The 13,184-nt window shown below is 38.6% G+C and overlaps 1 protein-coding gene across 2 annotated transcripts in view; it reads right to left on the bottom strand.

Annotated features, from left to right (window-relative positions):
- Positions 1-13,184, bottom strand: part of kcnip4a (potassium voltage-gated channel interacting protein 4a) — a 1,016,612-nt gene that overhangs the window by 741,817 nt on the left and 261,611 nt on the right. The gene's annotated exons all lie outside the window — the stretch shown is intronic.

Genomic DNA, 13,184 nt, shown 5'->3' with positions numbered 1-13,184 from the left:
GCACAACAAGCAGGCATCAGGCTGGTAGAGACTTCCAATTTCAATAGTTACAAGGACACTGTATCTTTCAATACTTGGAGTTGAGAAATTGCTCCTTTGTGATGCAAAGTGGAAGCACATTGTAATTGACAAGCGCATTTGGGAGAAACTAATTAAGAAAAATATTCTAAAATATTTTGATGACAAAGAACCAGAGAGCCAGACACCCAAAATTAATGTTGTCAAGACTGTTTCTAAGTACACAGGTTATGGTAAGTAGACAACATTTGTCTGGTCTGCCAAATTGCACTCAAGTCACAATGGTGCAAAGATGCCTGGTTTGATGCGAGCCAACTAACACAAACCCATCGTTTTAATGTTTGGCTCTTGCATATGCAATCTATTAGCCCACGGACCAACCTGTGCTTTTAACTTCAATTTACTGCTTGGAGTTTACAAAAGAAAAAATTGAAGGCTAATTACAAGCTTTCTGAAGTTATTTACATTTACAATAAGAACTGAAGCCTGGCTTTTGTTTGAATTTATATATACTATATTCACATAACTCCACAATGCTCCCTAACATGCCCTCCTCTTAGCCCATGGTCAGAAATCCGTCCCAGGAAGACCAAGCTTTGAGGAGGATCTGATTAAGCTGAACAGTAGAAATGCCCTTCACTTTGGATCCCTTCCCAAATTACTCACCAATTAATACCTATATCTACACTATCACCAACGTGCCATATCTATAATCAATTGTGTATGCCAATCAAGTGTCATCTAAGAGTGTGTATCGAAAGAGCCAAAAAAATCCATCCATACAGCACCGGATAGGTTCACTGGAGCTATTAAACTTTTATGGAATCGAATTTCAAACTACAAGATGGTACAGCAAGAATGCCAGAATTTCCACCCTTGAATATTTATCACTACTTCAATCGAAATAAAAAAATAAATTTAGCTTGCTTACAATTGCCACAATTTATGATAAGTTTGGCATACTGTACATAGTGGTGCCACAATATCAGCAAGACCAAGGAGATGATTATTAATGCAAGAAGGAAGAAACCGGGGCTCCAGGAAATTAGAGGTGGAGAGTGTTAGCAACTTAAAATTTCAAAGGAATAGTCCCGGGTCCAGCATGTAAGTGTCATTATGATAAAAACACAGCAGCACCTCTACTGTCTTAGAAGTTTGCAGATATTTGACATGTCATCTAAAACTTCGACAAGCTTCTACAGATGTATTGACTCCTTGTACCACTGCATAGTATGAAAATGCCAGTGTCATTGAGAGGAAAGCCTACAAAAAGTAGTGGATACATCCAAGGTACAGCCTTCCCCACCACTGAGCACATCTACATCGAGCGCTGTCGCAGGAAAACCGCATCGATAATCAAGGATTCCCACCATCCAGGCCTTGATTGTTTCTTGCTGTTGCCATCAGAAAGAGGATACAGGAACATCAGGACCAACATCACCAGGTTCAGGAGGAGTTGTTACCCCTCAACCATCAGGTTCTTGAACCAGAGGGGATAACTTCACTCAACTCACTTGTCCTTCACTGCACTGTCCCTTCAACAAATGGACACATTTTCAAGGACTCTTCATCTTGTTCTCAATATGTCTTGGTTATTTATTTATCGTTATTATTATTTCTTTTACTGCTTCTTTATTTTTGTATTTGCACAGTCTGTTGTCTTTTGCACATTGGTTGTTGGTACATCCTGTTGGGTGTGGTATTTTAGTGATTCTATTGTGTTTCTTGTATTTACTGTGAATGCATGCAAGAGCATGAATTTCAGGGTTGCATACGGGGATATATACGTTCTCTGATAATAAATTTTCTTTGAACTTTAACTGTTACATTGCATTTCCAGCCTATCAGAAAATTAAAGACACCTCCTTAAAGTCATGAACCATCAGAAATTGTATCACATTTCTGCTTTCAACCAGCTTCCACTATTTCACAGAATCTCATGAATTATCTTGAAAAGATGGAAACTCTGCTTAGCCTTACAAGTACCCAGCATATCACCAGTGTGATAAAATGAGACCTTCTGGTGTCTGAAAGCCTAAACTGGGAAGGTTTAGTTTGGGCTGCTGAGGAGTAGGTAAGTAGTCAGGATGTCAGAAGGGTGAGTGGGTGCCTAATAGAATTTATGCTGGCAGAAAGGAAATACTCAAAGTTACTTCTCTGCTTCCTTGTCCTTAAGCAGTAAGGTCTCTGCTGAATGACCTCTCTGGTTCCATAAAACCAAGCACTAGCAGACACACATGGTTCTGATCTTTCAAAGTCCTTTGGGAGGACTTCCCATGGAACTTCAGCACTTGAAACTTTAAATGGTAAAACACATTGCACACGGAGGATAAAAGTCACAGGGGACCATTTGTTACATAAGAATAGTAATGCCTATATACCCCCTGGAAACTGCTCCATTGTCATGATTAATCCTATGACTCATAACATTTGGCTCTCTGATTCCTATTTACTTTGTTTGATGAACACAATTCTGGATTATAAATGGAATGGATTAATGAGAAATTTAAAAAATTTCATAAAATACTAGTCATATGTGTTTCTTTTTCCTTGACTCACAAAGACTGCTTGAAGTTGAGTTAGAAGTTCAGTCAAGACTTTTCTATTTGGTGGAGCATGCTAAAGGAGCCAAATGCCCTTCACAGGCACTTCTTAGTCTATATTGTTATTGGACCACAGTGATATTTTTACTTTATAATGAATATTATTTTGTTCTTATTAACTCAGTAGAGTGTCAATTGCCTTTGGGTTCTCTAGAACTTTCCTGAGGCTAAGTAATATTCAAAGTACACACACAAGATATTTACGAATAAAATTCATGCAGAAAGCCAGTTCATTCCACATAACATTGTTATGAAATGCCCAGAACCATCAGCTCTGGAGGAATTTAAGTTTACTGTCAGGAATAGCTCGTTATTTTTAACCACATGCAACATGTCATTTTTTGTTAAATTCCTAGATACTTCCCCAGATTCACCCCTTTAACTGACAATAGCTTTTGCTGGAAAATAAAAACACAATTTTATGTGTTGATAGGACCTGAGAGGACAACTTCAAAACTTAGTGTTAAATCTATTGTTCTCAAACAGTGCTCCACTTTGGCCTCTGGGCCTTTTGCCCATTGTAATCAGACTCTACAGTTCTCCTTTTCAAGATCTGTATGAAGATTTTTTTTCTCCTCTCTGACTTACATTACATTTTACATAACTATAGAATAATTATTTTGGTCTAAAAAGTCAAGACATTTAATAAAATAATTAGAAGATCCTTTTAATCATATTTAAGTGCTTTTTATTTACTTTTACCCTTAAGTTTGGTAATAACAATTTAAATTAATGAGAAAAAGATTAGTAGATTAAATACTTCTTAATAAACTGTGCTTTATTTTGCTTCAACAATTGTGACAATGACAAGTGTGTGAAAAAGTGCATAGCTAGGAAATTTTCAATTTCAATATCAAGATAGGAATTTACAAGAAATATAAACACATTTGTAAAATTAAAACACATATATCTACTCACAATACATTTAAAAAGATTGCATCTGCTTCACCATCATTATCCCATATTCACATTGGCAACACCACTACTGAAATGTTACAATTATAGAGCAAATGTTTACACAGACTTTCTATTATAAATGTGATTTAGGAACGTGCAAATGTCTGACTTTGAAATAGCATCTTAAGTACATTGGTTCATTTTGGCCTAATTATATACCAACTTGTATCTCAGTACACATTCCATTGTAAATGACATGCACAAACAAAAAGCTTGCAAATAGAAAGGCTACCAGGGAGGAAAAATCACATTAGGGTGTATGTCAGTGAGTATGAAGGTAAATGAATTATGATATTCAGTCACCTGAATGATTTCAGAAACCTAGAAATGCATCACCATAACAGATACAATTAGCTAAAAATAGTCGGGCAAAAATTACCAACTATTATTACTGGATAAGAAAGAACCAGTGATAAATAACATTTGATATGCCCTTGAACCGTTTGACACCTGGTAGTGCTAATTTTCAAGCTTTTCACTCAGAAATCCATGAACCATATAATCAAAACATTTCGAGGTGATTAAAACAATCATTTAATTATCAATTACTAAGATAATCGCAAACAATGATATGGTACAGAAGTCATAAATTTGCTGCATTTTTGAAAAATCAAAATCCAAGTATTTGCCATATGTTTTATTCATAATAGCAACTGTTAATGTATTCTTTGTAGATTATTACAGCTTCTCAGACACTTGCTTAGTCTCTGATTTCTCATTCATTTATTCTCTTTAAATCCTCTGAAGATGCCTATAAAACAGGCTGTTCAAAAAATCAATTTTTACTTGAGATAATACAGCACATCGGTGTGAGTGGCATTGCCTCCAGGCCATGCTGCAGTGACTAAGAAAAGGTAAGCCTATTAAATGCTGTCATTCCGCTCATCTGAGCACCTCTCTCCATCTGATGAGTCAGGGTTCATAGTTCCATGCTTGTCTCCATTGCCATCATTCCTCCAAACACTACAGTTCTCGCAAACCCTACAGCAGGTTGAGTATACTTCTCTCCTCACTGTTACTTCTTTCACCTCTGCTGTGTTTCACACATACTCTGTCTTTGTACATATGACCTGTCATTGTCTTGCTGCAGTCCTTTTCTGGTAAAGAGGACAGGAAGAGAGAGAAGCAAGGTGGTGATTCATCCAAATGCCAGGTGATAAATACAGGTGGGCAGCAGCTTCTTCAGGAGTTTGGTTGAAGCAAGGCAGAAAGTCCACCACATACTTACACCTTCTTGTCCTTTTTTTTTTGCTGAAACATACAGGTAAATGTCATGTGCAAAAATGAAACAAGATATTTCTGCAGCTTTCAAAAAACAACCGTCTATCTATGCTTCCTCATAAGACACTAAGTTCTTGCACTCTGTTTTTCCCTACAACAGAAGTTCCATTCAGACCTCAGGACCCATGACCTAAACTTACAGTTCCAGAAACAAGCTCCAAGATTGGCAGCACATAGAGAGCAGAATTCAAACAACCTGCATTCACATGAACCAGCAGTTTTCCATACTATTGGATGTTATTCCAATTTATACCCAACATGTCACTTTCTTTGTAAAAGTTATATAGCAGTAGAATAAATTTTCTAGTGATCTCAGTGAGTTCAGGATAAGAAAGAAATATGCTAGCAGTTTGGACCTTGGCTCCTGTAGTATATTCAATATTTCAGTAATATTTGAGTAATATTATAAATATATTGTTTGATTAAGCATTCTTTGTTTGCATAACTCATTTTGGGTTATTTGTAGGAAGTATGTGAATGGCATACGTCATCATGCAACCATGTCATCTGTGAGCGCCTCGCTAAAGTAAAGCCAAGTAGACAAGTTATCCCAGGCTCCTTTATTTTTCTTTCAATTAATTTTCGGAATATAAAACATTTCATCTCCAACATCACATCTCACCAAGGACCTGTACCCCAGCTCCAACCACCCATTCAGACCATCCTCTGGACCACAGTGAAGGCAACACGCCTTGAAGTCTTGGTTCGCTCCCTGCCTCCTGCTCACATACTGGACGTCTAGCCTTTGCCATAATGCTTCAGATGCAGAGGAAGAACACCTTAATATTAGCTAACTCGTTCTCTCCATCCCTCCAGGTGAAGCCTATTCTTCATTTTGATTTTCAGTTTGAACATCTGCAATATTTTGAATATTTAAGTCCCAAGTTTTCAAGCCATGTTCCTAGGCAGCTTTCAGTGCTGAAACTGTACCTACAACCTTGAAAATAGGCAGGACAGACCCAAGGTTAAATCTCATTCCTTTCGTGACAAGCACTTGCCTGACATGTCATCTCAACAGTTGCAGAAAGAAATATCATTATGAATTGGCTTGTGGGGAACAGCATCCTGTGATTTCTGTTGTCTCATTTTATGACACTAATCATTTAAAATTAAGGCACTACTTCTCCAGTACAATGTCAGCTTAGTTATCAACCATGCCTGGAGCACACAGTTTCCAGATTTAGAAGACTGGATGTTACTGTCCAGTGTCACTTCATTTGATTGCATTTGCATCAGTGTCTGTTGAACTGTTCTAAACCATCAAAGGAATCTTTTAGTTCCCACCTGCTCGACAATGACGCAGATACTTTTTCCATGTAACTTGCCTTAATTATGTTCACTAAAAAGTAGATTCACTTCTCCCATGACTTACTGAGTTTGCTGAATGTCTAGCCAAGTTCTGTAGCTACCCTTTGCAGAGGAGAACTTAAAGCCACAGCTGTTAGCAGAATCACAATAAGATCAAGGAAAACTAATCATTCCATTGTTACGACTCTAACTGCAATCAGCTGTAAAAATTTGAAGTCATCTTGGCATACTGTATCTTTCCATGCTCCATTTTGGCTCAATAGTGTCATATTCTTAGAGTAACATAGCACGGAAGCAGTTCCTTTGACCGAACTTGCCCATGTCAACTATGGTGCCCAGCAAGCTAGTCCCATTTACCTGTGAAATGTGAGGTTACCTGCTGAAGTGGAATATAATTCTGCTGCTGATGGTGGATCCACTACTCTGATTCTATCCCTTCAGCACTGCAGCTGTGCCAAGCAGTTCGACAGAGAGTGTCCTCAGTTTGAAGATGGGGCACATTCTATTAGCATTTACTTTGAGAGGAAAGCAAGCATGTACCGTTGATGCTTTATAAGGCATTGGTGAGCCCCCCCATTTGGAATAATATGAGCAAGTTTTGGCCCCATATTTAAGGAAAGTTATGCTGGTCCTGGAAACAATCCAGAGGTGATTCATAAGAATGATCCCTGGAATAAAATGATTAATTAAAATGAGGAGCATTTGATGTCTTTGGGTCAGTATCAATGGCAGTCAGAAAGATGAAGGAAGAATCTCACTGAGACCTACCAGATACTGAAAGGCCTGGAAAGAGTGGATGTGGACAGGATGATTTCATTATTAGGAGTGTCTAGGATCTGAGGATGCAGCCTCTGAATAAAGGGACATTCCTTCAGAACTGAACTGAGAAGAAATTTATTCAGTCAGGCGAGACGAATTAATAGAATTTATTGCCACAGAACACTGGGGAAACTAAGTCAAGCATGGTTCTTGATTGGTAAGGGGGAGTATGCTGGAGAATGGGGCTGAGAGAAGAAAAGAAGTCAGCCATGATTAAATGCAGAGCAGACTTGTTGAGTTGAATACCTCAATATTGCTCCTATTTCTTATGATACACTGATCATTTGTACAATCCTGTAATCAACAGATGCAGTTTCCACTGTGTAATGTGAATGATTAGTTTACTTGTCGGTCAAAAGCCGGTCATCAATTGGCCCATTTGAAAGATGCAGCAACTCTTTCCCATTGGCTGCCTGGTGTACCACAGCATTAGTGGCCAGTGTCAGGGTACCTCAGGGACTTTCCTTTCTGCTGGCACTCACCTTCACGCTGAGGTCGCAAACAGTGCTGATAAACAATTGGGAAAGGATGCTGCAGGTATAAGGTGCCCAGTGCACACTTAGCTCAGTATATGCAGAAGAATATTAATGTTTGTAGTTGTGTGACTTGGGAAGACTTAATGAGGTAACTGTTGAGTTTGAAGTGTTACTGAATGTTTAGTTTTGTAGTTTGTGTAACTCAGAGTGGTTGAATGTTTCACTGTTTGGCTGTAAATAAATGATTAATGTGCTTATTCTTAATCACTGTCTTCTGTCTGTCTTACCAAACCCATGAACCTGCTTCCACATAATACACTGGTGACATTCAGTAGTGTTATGGACATTTGGACTCTTTAAAAATAAAGTGCATCATTGAAAGTCTTGCAATAAAGCAAACAGACACTCCTATAACTCACAGCTATACATAAAATCTCAATAGATGAACACAGATTTATTTCAGCACAACTTTATATGCTTGATGTTTTTGTTATTGTTGATCCCAAAATGGTTGAAAGAGGAAAGAAAAGGTAGAAAAAAAATCATATGTTAAATAAATGAAATGAAAGTCAACATAATAAGTAGTATTGGTTTTTAGTATTTTATGTCAGGTTTTATTGGTGCACCTTTGAAAGTGGCACGAGTCCTCAACAGTATAATTACATAACTATCCAACACCACGTTTGAAAGAAATTGTCAAATTTTATGCTACAAATTGTCAGGAGCCTTCCTCAGATTTATACACAAAACTAACATGCCTTGTATTATATCGTATCTAAAATGCAAATGAAATAAATTGCATGTGCTGGAAATCTGAAACAAAAGCAGAAAATGCTGGAATCACTCAGCAAGTCAGACTGCACCTGTGGAAAGAGAAACTGTCTTTGTTCTCTGCCTGCAACCCTTCATCTGAGTTATGAAAGAGGGAAAGATGAGATGTCAGTTTTCAGTAAGGGAGAACAGGGAAGAAATATGTAAAAAAAGGAGAGACTAAGTGGCTTATTGGTGACAGCTACCAGCACAGTAAGCTCCATTATTTGTGTAGTGAGTTATTAATGGGAAGGTGATGGGACATGCCCAGTGAGATAGACTTGTACAAGTAGGATAACAGAAACACAGCCAACATAATAACTTGCATCTCACTCCTAGTTCTGCTGAGGTGTTGTAAAACAAAATCATTGACAGCTTCTCTTTCCATTGGGGCTGCCTGGTCTCCTGGGTTTTTCCAACTTTTTTTTTTCACTTTTGCTCCATATCTAGTTAGATAAACTAAAATTACAAATTAAGACATTTCAGTTGCTAAAATTAGTAACATAAACTGATGCTTTGTATAAAATTAGCATTTTTGTATAAAATAGTCTGCTGGCTTGCCTGGTTAATCTGTTTCATTTGCCTAATATCTGACAAAGTCTCCATCATTGGACTAGTTCTCCAATACTCTGCCCTTAAAGTGAATTTTTGTTTATTATCCTATTTAATGTATACTTTTGTGGGCAAAGCTATTTTCCAAAATGCAGTATTCAGAACAGTTTCTCAGACTATATATATTCACATTTATAATGCTTAAAAACTATGTCAAGCAAAAAAAAAATTGGATCTATAGAACTAGAGCATGTTTCTATTGGTGATGCTTAACATAATAGCCTAGAAAATGAGTTGAGTGATATCCACCTTTAGGCACTAATCATCCAGAAAATGTGTTGTACCAGTATAAGACTGGTGCTGGCAATCGTTTATGGATGAAGCTGTGAAAGTTTACCAGGTATATCTGTGCACAACCTATGTTACTGCATCCAACATTTTTTCAGTGTCCAATATGCAAGTTTTAATGTCACCACTTATGCAAAACCTATTGCTGGCCTTCATGATGTAACTTGGATCTTAAAAGTGCAACTCCTAATTGCTGGGGAACAGATCTACTACAACTAGTTCGCTGCTTATCCAACTGGAGTCTGTTGAAGTTTGGAGACCTGGGTGGGTTCTGTCAGACTGATTGAAAATGGGAACATTTCCTACTTACCATCAGGGAGTGTTTTTAATCCAGCATTCAACTTTGTGTGCCTGAGTGGTGACATTCCTGGCAGCATTCCATGACTAGAGATGTTGGCATGGCCATGCTCAACATTCAGGATGGGCCAGGGCAATCCAGACATTGGTGCTCCTCATACCAATACACACTTTTACCACAACAGATGATTGCAAATACTACAAAATCTCTGCAGGTGCTAAAGTTCACACATCTCAGAAAATCCCACTCCTAGAGAATCTTCAGGGACACAACACCCTAACTGGAGCATCCTGTCGATCAGAGTACTTGCAAATTCAGGCTTCCATTCTGGTGTTGCAGCAAGCAAATGAAGCTAGAAGGAACAACTCAGAATAGTTTTGTGCCTAGGCTATTCCCTCTGTGGAGGTCAAGGTCATGTCAATGTTTAGCTTCCTCACCACAGGATCTTTTCAGGGAGCCACAGCAGATCTCTGTCACACCTCCTGATTTGTGGCTCCCTGCTGCATCAGAGAGGTCACCCAGCCACTGCATCAGCAGAGAAATAACGACATCCACTTTGACTTCAGTGAGATTAGGAAACATATCAGGCATTGAAATTTGCCAGCATCCATGCCCATAGGGGTTACCATTAACAACTTAAACCTTTTCACCTCAGTGTTCAGGTGGCGGACAACCACCAGAAGAATTGCTGTATTACCAGTCTGTATGCATGATTCTTTCTCAAGTGACACCAACAGGTATGCGGTAACATCAGTGGCCAGTTGAAAGGATAGAGCTGAGAGAACAAGGACAACTGGCCTCTCACACTTATTCATACTCCCACCACATCAGATGATTACAAATACAATGAGACCTCTGCAAAGGCCAGAATCATTGTGCCAAATACCACTGCTCCTCTAAACGTATATTTCACTCCAGTCTGAAAAACAATCTTTCCTCACCATTCATTTCTCAGCAATAGTGTATCACTTGCAGTTTTCCAGTCCTCATGTGCTACTCTTGGATCATCTCCTAGCCCAGCAGAGGAGGCAAGTATGATAGAGGAATATTTATATTAAGAAGCCTATACATAGTCCCTATAGAAAACCAAATCAGCCACTCTACACTTCAATGTACCCCAGGAATAATTAGATAAAAGAGCTCCTATGACGCCTAATGATCACTCACATGCTACTTTGCATGTCAACCTGTGCCAACGTTCAGACACCAACCAATAAATGTATTGCTTCAACTGTTCTTCAAGATCTGTAGTTCTGACCATCTTTGTGGAGATGTGAAACCTATGTGTGCCATTACTGATTGTGTGGGTATTCACACACAATAAAGCATGAATTTCTGTTGAATGAAAACATCCCGATCTTTTGCTAAATCTAGGGGTTCGCTCCCACTTTGAGACAGCTGCTCTTTGAGTGCCTTGCAGAATATGCCTTTATGGCTGATACCCTATTCACAAATATATCCATGCACACACATGGATGCTGTGCAGAGTTATGGTCCCATCTGGAATGAAGCAGGTCTGTTATAGTGAATGCTTCTGTCACTAGGGGATCTAAATTGGTAAACTGGTATATTGGTTTATTTTTGTCACATATAATGAGGTACAGTGAAAAACTTTGTTTTACATGCTATTCTTACAGATCATTTCATCACATCAGTGCCTAGGGGTAGTACAAAGAAAAAGCAATATTAGAATGCAGAATGAAGTGTTACAGTTACTGGGAAAATGTAGGCAGACAATACATTGCAACTGCTCTGTGAAGTAGGTTGTAAGGTGAAGAGTGAATCTTATTATACTAAGGGACTAGCAATAGGCTTATAACAGTGGGATAGAAGTTATCCTTGAGACCTGTAGTATGTACTTTCAGATATTTGCATCTTCTGCCCAGCAGGAGGGGGGAAGAAGAGAGAATGTGCAGGGTGGGAGGGATCTTTGATTATACTGGCTGCTTTACTGAAAAAGTATAGACAGAGTCCATGGAAAGAGGTTTCTGTAATGTGTTCGAAGACAATAATCTATCCCTCAACATCAGCAAGACGAAGGAATTGGTTGTTGACTGCAGAAGGAGTAGCAGACAGCACCACCCAATATACATCGGTGGTGCGCAAGTGGAACAGATCAAAAGCTTTAAGTTCCTCGGGGTCAATATCACAAATGATCTGACTTGGTCCAACCAAGCAGAGTTCACTGCCAAGAAGGCCCACCAGCACCTTTACTTCCTGAGAAAACTAAAGAAATTTGTCCTGTCCCCTAAAACCCTCACTAATTTTTATAGGTGCACGGTAGAAAGCATTCTTCTAGGGTGCATCACAACCTGGTATGGAAGTTGTCCTGTCCAAGACCGAAAGAAGCTGCAGAAGATCGCGAACACAGCGCAGCACATCACACAAACCAATCTTCCGTCCTTGGACTCACTTTACACCACACGCTGTCGGAGCAGTGCTGCCAGGATAATCAAGGACACGACCCACCCAGCCAACACACTTTTTGTCCCTCTTCCCTCCGGGACAAGGCTCAGGAGCTTGAAGATGTACGGCCAGGTTTGGGAACAGCTTCTTTCCAACTGTGGACTGCTGAACGGATCCTGACCCGGATCTGGGCCGTACCCTCCAAACAACCGGATCTGCCTCTCGGGTTTTTTTGCACTACCTTACTTCCCATTTTTCTATTTTCTAGTTATGATTTATAATTTAAATTTTTAATATTTACTAATTTTAACTATTTCTAATATTTTTAATATTTAATATTTGTAATCCAGGGAGCAGGAAGCGCAGAATCAAATATCGCTGCAATGATTGTATGTTCTAGTATCAATTGTTTGGCGACAATAAAGTATAAATTATAAAGTGTTGAGATGTGGCCACAACTGTATGCAGTTTCTAGCTGTCTCGGGCAGAGCAGCTGTCATGCCATAAATTGGAGTTGCCTTAAATTGGTCTTAGTACTAAATGCCATGACAGTTTGCCATACCAAAAGAAAAGTGAAACCAAAGATTTATGTACACATATCAGTGATAGTCAGACTCTTACAGTAGTTACACCTCTCATCTGGAAATGCTCATAGATTAGCATCGGTGGGTCAAAAAGTAATGTTAATGTTTCAGGTCATTACCTTTCATCCGAACAATTCTAATGAAAGTTTTCAATCAGAAACATCAATTAAGGTGGTCCATTTGTTGGAGGTTTACAATGGATATTTTCACTCCATTTATCAGAGGCTGTATCTGAAATACTTATAATACAGGCCTCCCCTGCTTATGGCCCTCAACTGATCTACAGTTTATGCATTTCACAGCCTTAATCTATAACCCATCAGTTCTGGGATTTTGAAAATGAAAAGAGATATGAAAGAATTTTAAAATGGTAATTATTTTTAGTTAAAATTTAAATATAAAGACCATTGTTTTATAATAGCTATGGCAATGGACCTTGATAAAAAATGCTTTGCATTACAATATTTTCTAAATGCTTCTCTGCAGCTTCAAGTTCTGCAAAACAACAATGTTTAAATAATCCTTAGAAAGGACTTGTGTATGCATTCCAAATGTTACCATCTTACACTTTCAGTAAGATGCCACCTTCAACATCTTGCCCTATTTCTCAAATGTATCCTTGGCCCAATTACCTTATTAATAAACTCACTCGTAGTTCATCTGCTGGTACCTATAAAGTGCGACATAAGTTGGCTTCCTTCCAAAGTGAAAAGAAACTTCAACA

The sequence above is a fragment of the Mobula hypostoma genome, chromosome 3 (genome assembly GCF_963921235.1).
Source record: "Mobula hypostoma chromosome 3, sMobHyp1.1, whole genome shotgun sequence".
Lineage (NCBI taxonomy): Eukaryota > Metazoa > Chordata > Chondrichthyes > Myliobatiformes > Myliobatidae > Mobula > Mobula hypostoma.
Note: the sequence above shows the minus strand (reverse complement) of the source record. Positions and strands in the feature narration are given on the sequence as shown.